Source organism: Haliotis rubra, unplaced genomic scaffold (genome assembly GCF_003918875.1).
Source record: "Haliotis rubra isolate DU_JTF1 unplaced genomic scaffold, ASM391887v1 Scf773, whole genome shotgun sequence".
In the NCBI taxonomy this organism is placed as follows: domain Eukaryota; kingdom Metazoa; phylum Mollusca; class Gastropoda; order Lepetellida; family Haliotidae; genus Haliotis; species Haliotis rubra.
Genome location: NW_025767494.1, coordinates 1 through 18,775, shown reverse-complemented (window position 1 = coordinate 18,775; position 18,775 = coordinate 1).

Sequence of the window (18,775 nt, the reverse complement as noted above, 5' to 3'; positions counted from 1 at the left end):
TGTAGGCAGCGCGTGTTAAGCATTTCCTTAGCAGCTGTCCTTAGAAACATTGAGGAGGAAAATATACTCTTTACATAGGACAATGTGTAGGGCTCTGTTCTCTAATGCCAAGCACATGTAGCAAAGTGTCTTTGTCGTTGCCTGGAAAAGTAGATGGGTACCTGTGTTTATGCGGGTTAATACTCAGAAAAGTATTCTGCCAAGACCGAAAATTACATATTATGTCTTTGGCAAACCGTAATGCGTATAGCTAAACCAAATAAAAGAGTCTAATTTATGTCTTGAATAAATGTGAATGGATGATGTGCATTTATAAGAAATTTCTGAAAAGGACCTAGAACTGATAAAAAAAAAATTTTAACAGCTTAAAGTTTAAAAGCTCTCCATTTGAATGATACCTACCTAATTTTGGATTTATTCTACTGGTATGGTTTAGGGTGAGGCTCTGTCTGTCAACGTAATGTTACATGCAACAACGTTTACAAGACGCCCCTTCCTGTTAGGATGGTAAATTGGATTTGTCGAAAATGGGTCATGGTTAAGAATGGATGCCCCAGGACAGCTAATTTCAATACTCCATTGTACCCCTGTCGGAGTTAGAGATACTCTTTAGAAACCGAGTATGGCTTTCGACCGGCGATATCACTTAATTCAACTCCTCCTGACTTGGTTTGAAGATATCGTAATAACTTACTGTACGATATTCATGATGTGAATCACTGTATTGTGTTGCCCTGCATCTTTTGATTGTTTACAGACGGAATTGCCATCTCTTTAATATTGCAGCGTAAAACAACACACCTTGCCATTTTGTAAAGTAATGAGGAGGGGCATACATGCATTTCGTGGTGAGTGAAGTAGAGTATAACGCATCGATTAACACATCCAAATTCCCCAACAAATCATCCAGGGTAATGCACGACACTCAAAAGAAATAAAGGTTCTTAGCGAAGCAAAATAAATCACGAGGAATGGGTTTCTTATCATCTGCGGCTGTATTTTTCTACTGGAAGAAACTTACCCATGTAATCCAGCTGGCTTTTGGTGATCCCCTGAAGTCTGGTTGCATCCCTCCCCAGCAATGTCTTCACCTTCCATTCCATTCTGAGAGGCCTCCTTTCTGCATACCGATTAGCTGGTCGGTATAAAATAAAGAGCACTGTCAACATCTGAATATGTTTTAACTGTGACCATCGTTATTTTATTATAAGTTATTACAGTGACAGTAGTTTAAGTGACTTCTCGTTTTGTACTGAAAAGTACATAATTTGAGATAGCAAATAAAACGTTTCAAATTTATAAAACCAGTAGAGCAACCAGCACGTCTGCGTCTTACGCCTTTCCTTCATAGTTTTATGAAACACAAGCCTAAAATTGTAAGAAGTTACCACTCCTGAGCCTCTCCTGTTTTGTGCTGTCTGAAGGTCATCAATATCTGCCTCCAGTTCTTCATCTGAAAGGCCTGTAGAAACATGAATTGCAGATAATATTGCCAAGCAATACATAGGATACAATGTTGGTAGGAACTTTAGGCATTTTACCGTTATTACATTTTTACCAGTTAAGACAGAAACAGTAACCCATCGCGAAGAACTAGATTGTTTCTGAAAGCAACATGAATCTTCTACCGCAGTAAGATACAACACACGTTGTGTCCAGAAGTTGAAGAGACTTAAGTAATTAATCAACTTATTTAAAAATCCAGCACGGCAGAGTGGATATGGTGAGGAAGACGCATACGAAGGAGAAAACTTTTACTTCGAGAAATAATTCGACAGCAGGTATTACCATATGTAATATAAATGCCATTTTAACATGTACACCTCTGTCTTGGTAAACACACTGCCCACAGATCATTACACACGCATAACTGCATCCTTTCTGCTATTTTCCAAACGATAGAAAGTAATGATAATTAGAAGATCTGAAGGTATCATAATCCATGAAATATCATTCACTGCTCACCTTGATATGGTTCCAAACAAAGATACGCGCAGAAACTGACAGTTACTCATTTTAGAGCGATGCTTGCATAGCTGATTCCGTCAGATGGCGCTGAAGTCATAAAACCTTAAAGAGGATGATATTTTCGAGGTTTAGAAATCAGAAAACCCTTGCTTTGAGAAGACGACACACGGTTCGTATTTGCCAGACAGCAGGAACGTCAGCTTTTAAGACCAAGATTCAAAGCGCCTGTGTGATTGAGACTCTTTCACTTTCCATGGAGGTGGGAAGGTGAGGGGCATAGGAGAGTCTCATTGATGTAGTCCAGAACTGTCTGGCAGCTTGTCTCTTGATGACTCCAGGACAGGACGTCGACTGTCGTGCCGATGTTCCTCATAGATCTAAAGCTGATCTAGCTCCACACAAGCATCTTCCTTCTCTGCCTGATCTATCATCACATCTCTCAGCTCAGAAAGGCGTGTGTTGAACGGTGTCTCGAGAGAAACGGCCTACCAAATCAGTACATGCTGCTTGTACAAGAACCGTTTCTTTTTGCTGAAATGATCTTTTTCCTTCTTCTCTGAAGCCAGTTTTGCATAAAGCAACTGGGCATCTTGTTCACGATTCAAGAACATATCAGCTTTATTCGGTACCGTCGACTGGCGTGATCTTCAGAGCAGCATTCAAAACAGATGAAACAGTGCAGTGCTTGTCGTAGATGTCAAACGTTGGTCAGTGTTTCTCGGGCAGATGATGAACTGGGATCTTGTTGACCATACATGGCATGGAGATCAGAAATCCAACTTCATTTATTAGCAGTTCCTAGTTGCTTTTACCTCTGATTTGAGGGTAATGGCGGTGCTCACAGAAATAGTCCATACATTCCTGACACCAAGACATTGCCGCAGTTTCCCATCACCTTATTTGGTACATTTTGAAGTCGGATTTGTCGGTGCTTCTCGTTGTCTGGTTGAGAACTGTCAGGCAAAGAACGACATCGTCTACAGGGAAACTCCCGACATCTTTATCATGACTCTTCAAACTAAGACCGAGTCTTCCTAAAGTTTGTGACTTCGTTGCCCTGAGACAGTCCTCTCACATACTGGATGTAGACAGGGGAAGCAGATTTTGGCTTCGGCGAATCTCTGTACCTGAAGAGGCAACGCACACCACACACTTAGGGAACACAGGGTCTGAATCCATCCTGCAACAAACACATCGATGACCACTCATCATATTACAGCTTTGGAATATGTAATACGGATCTTTGATGATCATACACCGTTTTGGATTCGAAAATTATTTTGAACCTGATCTTATGAGTTGATAGGACTTTTGTGCGCTACTTTGGGCAATATCTATTCGCTATTACGGCCAGGGAATCATTAGCAACCACAAGAATATATTTTACACTGTTTATACGTTAACCATTGCGGTAATACGGTATATCTAATTAGATCAACATTTCCAAATAAGGAAATAGAGTCAGGCAGGAGAATTTAATACATGCTGAGAACTATATAGTTTGGTAACTAAGATTTGCCAGTGACCACCTATGCTTCTTCGTTGCTAAAATCTTAATAATAAATCTTGATTTCCTGGAATTAGGATCCAGTGATGCATCTAGAACATCGATCTTACGCAATTAGCATACGATATGGCACGAATATCAACTCTGGAGATCCTGAATTAGTATAATGTGTCATCTTTTCATATGGTTGAGGTGTGATAGGATTTGGAGCGGACGGCACGAAGCTGATGTGACCAGTGAGCGACTGTCTGTAATTTGGAGATGTCTTGGAGGCCCTTGTATATATCATAAGGAATGGGTTGGGAATGACCCAAGTGATCCGTGTATTGCTTGGGGAATTATCTCAAGGGCTGCGGTTGAAGGTTGCATGAGTTGATCACCAGCTGCAAAGTGTATGCGTGCAACGTACAAGATTTACAACAAAGTTTTCCCTGTATATTCGACTGCGTTAGCGACAATTAAGTTATCGTTTGCTATGTTTTGCCGGAAATGCTATTAATATGAAATTAACTTATACACTGAGATTATTTGGCGCTTTGCCAAATCCGGGTAACCTCAAATTTTCAATATTTCTTATTGACTGGATTACCCGGAGTTCCAATTACTATCGCGGAATTGTAATCACATACGATATCATATTAAGAGTGTAAATAAGGTAGTGTACTGGCGTAATGATAATCCATCAGTCGGCAGGTCATGAGTAATGTGAGCAGTGCTCGTGTATCAAGTGGGTCAAAGTAAAGCAGCCCTGTACATATGTCCTGGTGTATGTGCAATATATGTGTATGTAAAGATGTCAGTATATTGTACGTGTAAAGTCAGCCTTCAAAGTACATGGTGCGGATTTTATATCCAGCGTCAGGGGCAAGGTGGATACACCCATGGAAGGCTGTCCCACCGATCGATAGGGATCGACCATGACAAACCGCCACGTGAAATTTGAATCTTGCAGCATCACAAGAGTGTCTGGGGATAATAGGCGGCGCATCCTCCCTGTAGGCTATTTGTCAAGTCCCACAGAGATCATCAGAGCAGTAGCACTGTAGTAGCAATAGTACACAGGATCAAGTGTACAGAATGTTTCCATATCTACATGCTGGAGGGAAAAGGACTCCTTCAACTTCCTCAAGAGGATCTGAACTTCTTTGCTTCGTAAATTCCACTCTTGTGGTCATATATTAACATCTTCGGTGATTGTGTACAGCGGTAACTGGCTATTAATTAGTAACTTTCGATGCATTTGGTCACCATACAGCCGCTTAATGCGTTTTACTTGCGCGGCTTTATGAAATATAGAGCTGTTGTGTGTTTCTTTAAAATGAAGCATGTATTGTAATGCTGTGGATATTTGGCGTGTGCGAGTGTTAGTGGGGAAAGGGTAATCGTGTGTGTTTGATGATTGTGAGGACGAAGTTGAGAGTGATAGCTTATATATATAAGCCAACCAATAATGGTTGTCACCCCTTCACATATTTTAGGGGGTGTGGGGTTCAGTGTGTCATGCAGGGTTGGTGTTATTAGGGGAGGGGCACTTTGTTGATGGCATGAAAATTATAAATTTAATACATAGTCAGAAAAGAATTCTGTTTACTTTTATTTTACGGTTGTGTTTATTTAGGGTAATGAGCGTCAACCAAATCAGCGAACCTGGACCACAAGATCCCGATGGTGCTGCGTCCTTCAAGACAAGCATGATGGGTTTGTTGAAATATAATTCACCGACCGGATATTCACGGATCCGCAACGGCTCGCCATGTCCGCGATGAAATAACTGAAATACCGGAGAACGATGTCCGGTCGCTCCGGGCGATGCGGCTTTGAAACTTTATAGGAATCTTGATATCCATTTAGCGTCCACTTCGGATGTTGAAATACCGAGTAGCTGCTCTATTAAAAGGACACACTAGTTTTGATTTGGAATGCAATATAAAATCATGTACGGCACAATACTCTTCGATGCTGCGCTTAATACCCGGGTTCAGTTCCCCACCGTTTTAATTCATGTGTGAAGCCCGTTTCCGGTATGTCCCCTGCCCTGATATTGCTGTGTGTAATATTACTAAAGGCGGCGTAAAACATACCCGCCCGCTCACTACCATTACCTTTATTTGTGCGCTATTTTGTTGGGAAATAGCAGGCATGGCGAAACGTATTGCCGATGTTCCTCGACGACGGTCCGTATTCTATTCAAAGTATGGCGTACGCTAAATTGAGTTACCGTACCGAGCGCCGGAACCACACGGGCACGTCAATCAGCAATGTATATTGTGTTCGAGACGGGTATATGTTGAGGTATGAACTGTTGCACGTGTTTCCATTGGCGCGAAGCATTATTAAAACGGATTATAAGTCCGGACTGGTCCACGATGGCATTTTAGTGCAGGCATATTGAACGCGACTCCTTTAACCCCGTATTACACACATCGCCATCGCATATCTGGCGGTAACTGGCTTCCCACTGGCGCGCTGTGTCTGTCTCAGTAGTGTCCACTTCCGCGTCGATATCCAGAAGCGAAATTATTGAAGTACGAAACGGCATACGCTTAATTACGAAACTGGCAGCCTGGACGCACCAGTAGAAAGTCCAAAGTTAAGGAAAAGGCACGGGAACGGAATGCGAGTATCAAGGGAATGTAACACAAATATAACAGGTCGCGTAAGAAACGCGGTTGCTTTACTATTTCGCAGGTCGAAAGTGAAAATAAGAGGGCAGCTGTTCTCTATCGAGAAAGGTGTGCGCGATGCTGTAGATATACACTTACGCGTTTCATCAACGGTAGCCAGGTGCATGCTGATTTTATCCTCGGCATATGGCTTACTGACTGACCGCAGGATATTATTATTCCCCACTACACAGACCAACGGCTCGGGAGAGATCTACCCACACGTCGCCTTTAATGTTGGGACTGTGCTTCAGGCAACCGAATGCTTAGTATCCCGCCGAATAGCACGCGCGGGAGTTAAAGATTAGTGAACAGAAGTCTTGTAAAATATCAATGGCGACAACGGCTGAAACCAACACAACGCTGAGAGGTGGGTAAGTGATAGCCATTATGTTTTACACGCGCTTTAGCAATATTTAAAGCAATATCACGGCGGGGGATACCAGAAATAGGCTTACTGGAAATTGTAGCTGGCCCATATGGGGGGATCGAACCAGGGTTTCGGCGTGAGTAGAGGGGCGGTTTTAACCACTCAGGCTAGCTCACCGCCCCTTTAACAGCGAGGAGGTCATGGAGTGGCTTCCTCAAAAGTTCACGGCTTCACGCATGCGAGGGTCTACGACAATTTTTATCAATGCTGCGCACCATTTTATTTGGTGGCGGGTAAGATGTAGGTTGTTCTTTATCATTATTTTGATTTTCTCCAATATTTTGTTCGATAGCAAAAACATGACTGTTTGTCAACCCGTTTAATTATTCACGGCTCGCTTATAAACAACTCAGGTATGTGTCCATGAGGGCATGATCGAAATCAGAACAAATGTTAACCCGACCCGCGACCAAAATCTAGTGAATTGCGCCGAAAGCACGAAAACTAAGTACGGAATATAGAGCATAATAGTGCAAAATGAATGGCAGAAACCGAATTGCGCAGGACAATATAATATTCCTGTAAAAAGCAATCAAGGTGTGAACAATATAAAGAAGATATCGTTTCCGGGATATGGTCCTAGTATGTTATAGTATGTAATCTCTTTATCCCCAAATTACAGTGGATTTCAGTATATATATGGGCTTGCGCAGAATTAGGCACGGTTAGGCGGGTAACCGCAATGATATGAAAACATCAAAGGCATGGACAAAATAGCACGAGGTGTACGGCAGCCTTCATGACATCAAACGGTTGACGCTCCTGAGGGTTTCCACTTTCCAGTCCCTCGAAACAGGAATCGCCAGACCACTTTAAGGCTTTTGGCCACCAACTAGATGGTCTGCCGTTCGGGGACCGAACACATCATACCCAAAAGATAATAAAATGCAAAGGAATTTCCTGACAGAAAAAGGACGGGAACGGGCGGACGCAAATAGATGTCGCCAATGTAGAGCGATCCTGAATTCCCGTGGACTACCCTCCGAAAGATAATGTCATTCTCCTGAATTCCTGGCCGGTTACCGCAGAACTCTTGTGTATGGACCTTCTACGTATAACAGCAGCAGAACACTAGAATGAAAGGTAGTCAGCATGGACAACACAAAATGGCTGCAGCAGGTTCATGACATCACAGGCTTGACGCGCTCCCCTGGAAAGGAGTTGCTACTTCCAGTCCTCAATGCGGAATCCTGGCAAGACACAATCTTTATGGCAACACGCTCTGGGCCATGATAAACCCCAAAACACTGGCGCGAATTCAGGGCCTGCGAAGACATCACACGAAATGTCCCGATGGATGACATCTATACAGTAGGAACAATGTAATGCATACGCGAAGATATCGATTAAAAATGGTACATTTTTACTGACGATTACGTGCGCGTTACGCCGCTTGCGTGTCGATTCCTATTTTAAAAACTTTATCGATTCGATTTTTTACGTATTATATCCATCTCTCACCCAAATCTTGGTAGTAAAATTATGCCAGACCGCTCGATAAAGAGATGTGGCTGGCTCTACGCCAAAAGTAGGTTGGAAACTAACAGCGTTTGATTGGCATTAGACTATTTTGATAGACCAATCAGCGAGCGCCTACTATACCCGCCCGTAATGTATGTATGTATGTATATATATATGACTTTATGTATGTATGGATGGATGGATGGAACGACGAACGAATGGATGGCTACGTATACGTGTTAATCACGGTAGGGCATGTGATGCTGGCCTGTTCTACTCAATGTATCCAGTGCATATAAGGTGGTACATGTTCCAGTCTCTCTTCTGTGTGTAACGTGACATAATATGATACCACTTTCATGTGGTATATATATATATACCGATTGTCCTCTTGTGTGTAGCATATGTAAAACCGGCATTGTGACGTGACATCACATAAATTAGCCAATTATATATACCAATTGTTCCATAACGTATTGCCCGTGTCGCGCTGCTGTATGCATGAAGGTATGCTTAGCCACCAATTATTTCTGTAGTAATGCAATGTACGTGTAATAGCATGTATGTGGTATGTATACTTAGTTTCCCTCCTCTGTAAATGTTTTGTTGCATGATATTTATGTGGTGTATATATACCAACTGTCTTTGCTCACCAATATTACTTGGTAGTATATGTAGAGGGTATATATACCAATTGTCATCTCTTTGTCTGTGTGTAACGTGACATGACGTATGTAATGGTATATATACCAATTGTGTCCATCTCGTTAATGTGTGTAAGCTACGTGACATTGAAATATGTGTTGTTATATATTCAATTATTCTTGTATATACCCACCATGGATGGGAACGCTCTATTATCGGTGTGTGTGTTTGGCTGGAAGCAGTGTGACATATATGTGGGTATATATGGCAGTTAGACCTCTGTGTAAAAAGTTACGTGAATAATGACTTGTATATAGTATCCTAAACCCAATTGTTCTTAACTCTTGTACCACTTGGCTGGATGGGTGCTTTAATGCTGAGTGTGGATGTTCTTTGTAGCAGTGTTTTAGGACCTCAGTATCCGGGTTTTGACAATCACGTTGCGACATCCTCAGGAGCAAGTGTGTAAGATGATAATGTTGGTGAATGGATTATGCCTCCGCGATTCGCCGTGTACCTTGTAGTTCCGGGGTGCCGTGGTGAAGACCAGTGGGATGTCTGACTGTAGGTGTCCAGAAACTATTAAGTGTTAGATTGCTTTTGGGGAGTTCCCCAATACTCCTGGTAAATCTACCTCTGTCTTTTGTTCTGGCGGAGGTATTGGATCCGAATATTTGATTTAGGGCAGGAAGAAGGCCTCGTGTGTCACGCTAGAAGCTTAGTCTGTCATGCAAGACCACTGGAGGAAATATATCCAAGAAGCCCGCACCGGTCTCTACAGAAAAATTTGGCAAATCTGGATTTCCTCTATTGAAGCTGCCAGGAAATGAAGAAAGTCTCCGGGCTCCAGCACTAAAATTTATCATATATTTCTTTTTAGTAGGGATTTTTTCTTCAAGTAAAACATGTTCATTTCAGAGACTAGTTGTTAGTCTGAAGTAGAAGCTCAAAATATCCCAAATGTAAGAAGCTAAAAATACCATTACATGGGAGGGTGCATGTGATGAATGTCCATATTAGCAATAGTGTAGTGTCAGGGAATGCTCCTCTTCTTGTTGTCAGTTGACATGCCTTGACTTTGCTCTGAAAGCGGCATCTCAGATGTTACCCCCAAATCCCGGCGTACGTACATACCTCTCGCTCGCTCTACTCTACTCACTCCACTCCGCTGCAACAACCACTCACCGAGGCCTTCTACTCTTCCCGGGTGCCAATAACATCATCAGCTAACATTGGCGCGTTATCTCTCTCGAAGAAGTGAAAGTTTGCTGTACAACATGAACTAACGGCGTTTTGTAGCGTTCTCGGGGGTGAACTTTTAGCCGTATCAATGCTGGTATTAGCGGTGGCAGAGCTGTCTTCCGCTTCCGGTAGCTATATACATCACTGTGTGGGCTGTTGGATTGGTAGGATTCAGCACTGGGAGGCTACTTCCGCACTGCAATTCCCTCTGGAACCCTAACTGGTCTCGGGAACTGTGCATCAGCAGCATTGTCTCGTACATCGTGTGGTCCCAACGGTTCATGTAAAGACGATACCCGAAACGAAGCAAAATCTTGGACTCTTACATCATATACGGTGACTCACAATATATGTGATTCCGGGTCTAAAGAGTGTTGCTACGCGAGCGCTGCGCTGTTTATATATATGGGTTCCATTTGCTCCTGGGATCCGATAGTCATGAGTTCTGAATCCCGATTTGGTATAAGTAACACCGGTCCAGTGTTGTAAATGTTGCATATGCGGGATTTCGCCAGATTTTGTTAGGTTTTCAAATCTGATTTTTCTGATATACAGTTTGTTACATTAGTTAATATGTGTCTGAGAGACTTCCTGGTGACCGAACTATCTCAGTCAGAAGAGAATGGCATGTAAATGGGATTTTAAAGCTTATCCGATCATGACAAATCCATTTAGAGGGTCCCTTGACTTTTTGCAAACACCTGGCTTCGTAAAACATTGGTTCCTTTACTTTACTGACAATTTCTCTCTCCAAACGTAACCCGACGAATTGACATGACAGATTGTATTAACAATTGAAATGGTATTATTCCCGTAAGTGCAGCTTGCCAAGGCGTAATGTAAAGGTGTACTTCGTTTTTTGATTTCACAATATGAAACTCTGAGAAGCTGAATTCGTGCTTTTCAATCCAGTTTGCCATGCATCACATCAACACAGATATATTTTTGTTAATGTTGTTTTAAAGATGGGGTGACATTTTACAGAGATTGGAAGTAAAATGTATAATTTAACGAATCTAAAACAATTTCATAAATATTTTGGAAATCAACACACTAGCCATTTACCATATTAATGCACAAAAATAAAATAAAACATAACTAAAAATATAAATTTCACTCCTTTTCTCACCTTTTGTGTACCACAGAAAATAGCAGTTCTTTGTTATTATCAGTTTTAACAGTTAGAGTTCCTCAAAATAAGATACGTTCTTCAGAAATCGAGTGAATCCTGTGGGGATTATTTTTAAGTGTCGCCGAAATTTAGCTGCTATCCATGCAAAAATACTGGCAATGAATGTAAAATGCACCAGCATCCACAGCATAAACAAGTAATGTTTAATACAGCCGCTGCCATATTTTCACAAATATGGTTCTATATCATAAGCATAAAGAAAAAAAGAAAGCTCAAAACTAACTGGAATGTATCCGTAATACAGCAAACATCAGGAACTTCCACAGTTTTGAGTGATTCCTTAGAATAATAATGATGTATACAATTTCCAGTAAGGTAAATTCTTTGCATCTTAAACGTAACATTGGTTAATAGTAATAAGATTCACTTGGGCAGTCAAGTGAAAATGAAGACGATAGTTTGCACTCTTGAAAGCAAAGGTAAAGCAATCGGCTCTTAACAAAAGCATTAAAAACAATATCAGCCATATCAAACAAACATTTGTTATTACAATCAAACTTATTCTATTCTATATCGTCAGTCGAGACTCAGAAGTTGAACGCTTAAAGTATTCGGAGGAAGATTACGAACTTTGAAGCTATTCAGCTATATCATCTTTGATCTATAAAAATGTCCTATTCTGGCATCCCTCTACTATAGGCCCGATCGTATCCCGTCCTTTTCTCTCTCACATTCATTTTGTATTATCAGAGAGTGGATAAAGTAAATAAACAAATATGCCAGTGACGTTTAAAATACATCACACAAAAGCTCAGAATCTATCGACACAGACTCTGTCTCACGAGATGTATGTTTTGGGTGTGTGTTTTTGTATTCATAGTTCATTAGCATTACCCTATCGACAACAAAATGATGCTAGAAATATACTTAATGAGTCAAACCGGATCAAAGGAAAAAATTGACTTTCCATGAGAGACGGCATCCATTACTATCCTGAACCGATGGTACAACCCTGGATCTTGGTTTTGATTATACATTTCACTATATTCGTTCGATTAACTTTGAAAATACTACTTTTTGGTCAAGACGCATTTTACGGCTTAGCGATATTGACTTTAAGTGATATCTGGCACTCCTTATGATTTAAAATGCACATACATAGTCGGAAATACGATTCATGCTTTGTCATATGCGAGCCAACATATTATTTATCTTTCTATTGTTGTTTCATTTCATTTTAATTCTGGAGAGGCCCGAGAGGAGAAGATATATTTACATAATCCAGTTGGAGATTAATATTTCAGATCTGTTCAGATTTTAAATATTCATCCTGCTGTCCTACATCTACAGACTATCCAATCCCAAAGAAGCAATAATGCAAACCCGAACCAAACTCACAGCAACATCTCCTAAATGCATCTAACCTAATTTCCTATCAAATGCCTGCTTTCAAACCAATCACCTAGAGTGTAAGTTCCGCTTAACTTCTTCGAACACGCTAGGAATACATTTCTTTATCAGTTACATGCTGGACTGGGGCCATATCTAATCTCTTCAAGTAACATATTTCACTTTTTAAGCAAATGTCCAAAAACAGATGAACTTCAGCTTAGATCCTGATGTCTACCGAAAGTGTAGAGCTGTGACTGTAGCCCTCGACCTCCAATTCCCTTCCAGTACACATGTATGGCGTCTTCGAGGAAGCTTCTTTGATCCTTCCATCTTGTAGATCCGAGTCCACTCACGAGTTTCATTTCTCAACTCTCTTTTTGGGCTACTATGAAGCGCTGCAAATGGAGGCCACATCTTTTTCTCTTGTATGGCTTTGCACCATCGAAGAATACATCGATCCCAACACCTTCATGTTGTTGGTGTCCAGGAACGATAGAGCCATCTTGTCAGGTATCCGGCAAGAACTCCGTACTTTAATGTCACAGATGTTCCTGCCTTTATTCTGCACCAAACTGCTTTGCTGCTGCTATTGGCACTCCATTAAACGTTATATACCTCCTCCCATATGACTTCTTTCATTATTTAATATGTACAAGACTGCTCGAATTAGGCTGGATATCCAATGCCTAAAACTACTGTCCACTTGACGTACTCTCCCACAAACCCCGCGACCTCCCACACACAAGCTCTAGATCAATGCAGAGGCTTGTCCAGTTCCACATCGCACCTCCACCTCCCAGTACACCCAGGCCGCTATAGGGCAGTGGGGAGGTACTGCAAAGATACCGCAGTAGTCTTCTTCACGCATCTTCCCGCTGGTGCCCAGTAACCCCAATTCCTCTCCATACCAGGATGTGTGGTGGTGATGAGAAGGCCTTTATCATAAATGTGTGTTCTGTAAAGGGGTTTTACTCTGTCCGGAATCAAACATCATCTTCTTGGACTCTGTCACACGGATGAGGCAAAATGCAATGTTTACGGTAAAAGTTAATATATCATACATCGCTTCCTGTATTGCCTTCACGAAATACACACATTCTGTCGTCCCGGTGGCATCGTATGCATCTGGCGCGATGGGGTAACTAGATGTTTGAAAGTGTCCACTCGTCACGACAAAAAATCCGAGTTCTATTCCCTTACTATGGGTGCAATGCGGCAGAGGCCATTTTACGGTGTCCCCGGGCCGTGATGTTGCTGGAATATTGCTAAAAGCGGCGTAAAGGCTGAAGCTCTGCTCACTCAGCTCATCAAAATGGCATCCCTGAAGCCCGTTTTGTCCCGACTTCACTTTAGGATCGTATCCGCTCTTCCTCCTCCTTCGTAGGGTGTTCTATTACTTGTTCTCAAACAAATGCGTGCTGTGAAGTAATACAGACAGAATTCACTCTCTTTTCTTAACTGGTTATTAGCTGTATTCATTAAATGAAATGTTTTAAATACCAAATAATATTTGCCTCTATGTTACGTCGTGATCTCATCAATATAGACCATATTGGCGGATGAAGACTATTACCGCTTTTACTATTTTGTATTTCAGTTATCATTACTGTCTATGTACCAAACCCGTGTTATCACATTGCAGAGCGATGTTAAGAGTACCTCCATTTTTATTCGTATATAACAACTGAAAGCATGTATCATTACTGTAATGGTTCATTTTAAAACTATAACAATGATTTATTACCGGTTCTCTATCTCTGCACATAGACATAACTTGGCGGATTACTGTCGGGCTGTAAATAATAACTCATTTAGCACAACAAGTGAACAGGTCATGTACGCCCTTGCTTAGTTGTCCTTAGACCGTTGTATGCTTAAACATCAGAGGGGATATATAAGCACATACAACTACATGAAATAAAAGCGCTCTGTTTACTGCTGGCACATGCAGACGTGCGTTTGTCGTAACCTGGAAAAATTGACATAAGCGTTACGTTAACACCAGAACAGGTATATTGCGAGCTTAGTGCATTTTATGAATTTTCGAAGCTAATGCGCGTAAAGCAACAAAATAGAAAAGAAAGAATATAATTGTCTTGAATAACTGTGAAGATGGAAGAAGCGGTATTTATAAGAAATCTGAAAGATCAGAATTGAAAAATGTAATTTAACGATCCACAGAAAGATTAAAAGAGTTTGTATAAGGGAAAGCCAATGCTTAAAGTTTCGCATGAATGATAACTAATTTCGATTTACATTCTACTGGTATTGCTGGGGCTTATCTGACAAAGCAATATTCGCAGCGCAGATTTACCGGAACGTGAGTCTAGCCAGCAATGCTTAGGATGGTATTTGGTTTATCGAATATGGTTCATGGTTAAGATAGAGACAACGACGGATTCTCTCACCCCATTGTGCCCCGTCGGAGTTAGAATTACTCTTCAGAAACCGATGGTTTTCGACCAAAAGAAATCTGGTGGTCAAACTCCTGACGTGGTTGATGTCATCGTAAAGAAACAACTGATGCTCATGATGTCAATCACTGCACAATGTTGTCAGACTTGATTGTTTACAGACAGATGTAATATAACCCGATAATATCGGCGTAAAACAACAAGCCAACATTTTATATGTAATGATGAGGAGGCCTATTTAAAGAACTGGTTACCGTGTGAAATTAGCGAAGTAACAGTAAAAACAATCAAAACTTAAACAAATCAATAAATCTCAAAGTTAACACGCGGCCTCGAAAACAAAGGGTTCTTGAAGCAAATAAAGACTAGACAGGGTTTGTATCATGTGTACGACTGCTTGTTGCTTCCTAGAAGAAACTTACCTTTAGGATGTAATTGAATTACGATTCCTGAAGTCTGGATACATCCTCCTGAAAAGTCTTCATCTTCTGTTTTATTCAGAGGCCCCTCCTTTTCCAGTGCACGATTAAACGGCAGAGTATAAACAAACAAAAGCACTTTCAACATCTGAATATGTTTTATCTACTTGACCATTGTTATTGATTATGTTATTACGAGTATTTGACAGTGGTTTAGAAGTAATAGCAGTAAAGTACATCATTTGAGATAAATACAATATATTAAATTTATATAAATCAATATAGCCACCATACGCCGCCGTCTTAGCTTTCCTTTAAGACATAAACACTAATTTAAAGGAATTTACTGTCTGAGCGTTTCTGTTCCATGTCACAGGAGTCATCAATATCTGCTTCCAGTTTCATGTAGAGAAGGCCTGTAAGAACGTGCTTCGATAACTGAGAGAAGCAATCGATTGGATACAATGCTGGTAGGGCTTTATTAATTCCGTATTTCAAAACTACGCTTATTGATAAAATAGAATTAACCGATTCATATGGAAAAGGCCACAATGTTTTTGAATAATATGAACGTATACCGTAGTTAGATACAAACACTGTTGTGTCAAAGTTGAATGGACTGGGTGATACTTTGAGGTATCCAAGGTTTCACGGCAACTGAAGAGTACGAATAATGAATGCATACAAGGGGAAGATTTTACTTCAGGAACAACCGTAGGATCATTTTAGCAGAGTATGACTGTATTACAAATATCCCTTCACTAAACACCTTCCGACAAATACACAGCCCAGACACACATTCGAATAATTGTATCACTGCAATTTTCAAAAATAGAAAGTATCAAATTAAGAAGATCTGAAGGCATCCACTGTCTATAACATCTTCCTTGATCACCTGAATCCTGTTGGAAAAAGAACGTAAAAAGAAACAAAGCGACAGTCACCTGTTTACATTGATGCTTCCATAGGTGATTCCGTCTTAGTAACTGATCATGAAACCACCAAAGGATGATACTAAGGTTTCAAATCCAGGAAAGCCTTGCTTTAGAAAGACATTTTAGGTTCGTACCTGTGAACAGCAGGAACGTCAGCCTTTATGTCACAAGACTCAAAGGCTACAATGTGATGGAACTCTTCACTTTATGGAGTTGGGAAGGTGAGGCGTAGGAGGAGTCCGTTGATGTAGTCAAGGACTGTCTACAGCGGCAACCATCTGATGACTTCAGGATGAGGGAGTCGGCTGTCGTTGATCTTCCTCATGGAATCTAAAAGCTGATCTAAGCTCCACAGCACCGCCTTCTCTCGCTGATCCTATCACATCTCTCAGCTCAGAAAAAGTGTATTTGAACAATCTCCGGAAGAGAAACGGCCTTCTCGTCAATATATACTTCCTTTGTGCAGAACCGTTTCTTTTGCTGAAATGATCTTTCCTTCTTCTCTGAAGGCGGATATAATAAACTGAAGACGTCTTGTTCGACTCAAGAACATAGTAGTATGTCATTTTGCGTGACTGACGTGATCTTCATAGTGGCATTTGAAGACAGATGAAACAGTCACGAAGTCTTTATCGTAGTAGACGTCAAACGTTGTCCGTGTTTCCTCACAGACGGACTGGGACATTTTCCGATGTACATGGAAGATCAGAAATCCACTTCATTGTGTGATTCCTAGTTGCTTTCCGCATGAGTGAGATATGTAAGCAGTGCTCGCGAAATAGTCCTCATTCCTGACACCAAGACATTGCCTGGTTCCCATCCAAATGCTTGTTGGTACATTGGAGAGTCGGACGGTCTGTGCTTCATTTATCTGGTTGAGAACGTCCTTAAGAACGACATCATCCTGCTGGGAAACTCCGACATCTTTATCGCGGAAACAACTTCAAACCAGACCAGAGCAGTCCAAGTTGTGTCTTCCGGTGACTTGAAGGGCGAGTACTCACATACAAGGATGTAGACAGGGAAGCAGGTACACGGCTGTGGTCCTCTGTACCTGAAGGAAGTGCTGCACACCACACACAATTAGGGGAACACAGAATTCTGAATCCATCCTGCAACAAACGTGGCGACCTCGCGATATTACAGCTTAGGAACTGTACGTTTGGCGATCGCCACCGTTTTTGATTAGAAAATTATTATTTGAACCTGGTCCTTTATGGAGTTGGTAGGGTTTATGCCTCTTTGGGCAATATCTATATTGCGGCCAGAATCGTGGCAGCTGCAAAATTTATTTACACACAGTTTATAGGTAACCATGGCAGTAATACGGTATATAAATTCTCAGCATTTCAAATTAAATAGAGTCGACAGGACTGAGAATATGCTGAAAACTGTATATCTTATTATCTTATCTCACACATAAATGTCGCTTCTGATTGGCTGAAAAACTCTTCCATATTATTTTCAATGTACCCCAGCTTACAGAAGCGAGTAACATTTCAATGCTTCCCGCTGCCAATGGCAGCTCATTTTCTAATACTTCGTGGTAGATATTCTTTACTCGAATGACATTGAATCATCCATGATGTGTCGGAAATTACCCATGTTTTGCAGATACGTCGATGGAAGGAGATAACTCTAACTCTGCTTTTCTTGTCAAGCTAAAATCTAGCGATGGCTACAAAAGATTTGTACCGGGTAGCAAACAATTCAAACTTAACATTTAAGGTGTTCGGTAAGATAAATACGTTGTTCACTGCGGTCCCTCCCAGGGCCCATGATTAATATATCCGGTTATATTATCTCGAGATGCGAGAGGGCATGGGTTGATGTACCCTTTATGTTTATTTATGTTCCTTTGCCCGAAAGTTGATGTACCCTCGATGCTTGATATGTTCCCATTGCCCGAAGGGCGAGGGAACATAAACAAACATCGTGAATATATCAACCAATACCCTCGTGACCCGAGATAGCCCTGTAATATAATAGCTAAGCTGACCGAAGTAGTACAATCTAACCTGGTTGCTAAATCTTAATGAATCTCTTGATTTCCTGGTGTCCCTGCCCTGATATTGCTGGGTTTTGAGAATCCAACGGAATTTTAGTTTGACGAGTTAACCCGAAAATATTTAAGAACAAGTGTTTCAGCACAAACTGTGGCACAACGTCGACCACGTTACTACACATGGAACGCACGGACTCAACATATGCAGATTTTTTTGTAAAACATCCTCTGATTGGACTACCAATATGTACCTCAGTCTACTCACATTTCAGGAAAATATCCTTGAAATGACAAGGGTACGAAACCATATAGTTTAGTTTTATAGCAATATTCCAGCAATATCACGCTGAAGGACACCAGAGGAATTGGGACCCATATTACCCTTGTGGGTGAAATCGGGCGGTGTTTGGCGTAACAAACTGACAGCACAACCTGCAAAAGCTGCACTACCGCCCAACCAGTTGGGGTCAGGGCGACCGATTTCTTTTGCTCTAATTGGGGGTATCAACCTTTTTATATCTGCTTTAGTGCGGAGGACAGGTGTTAACAATATCAACTTGCA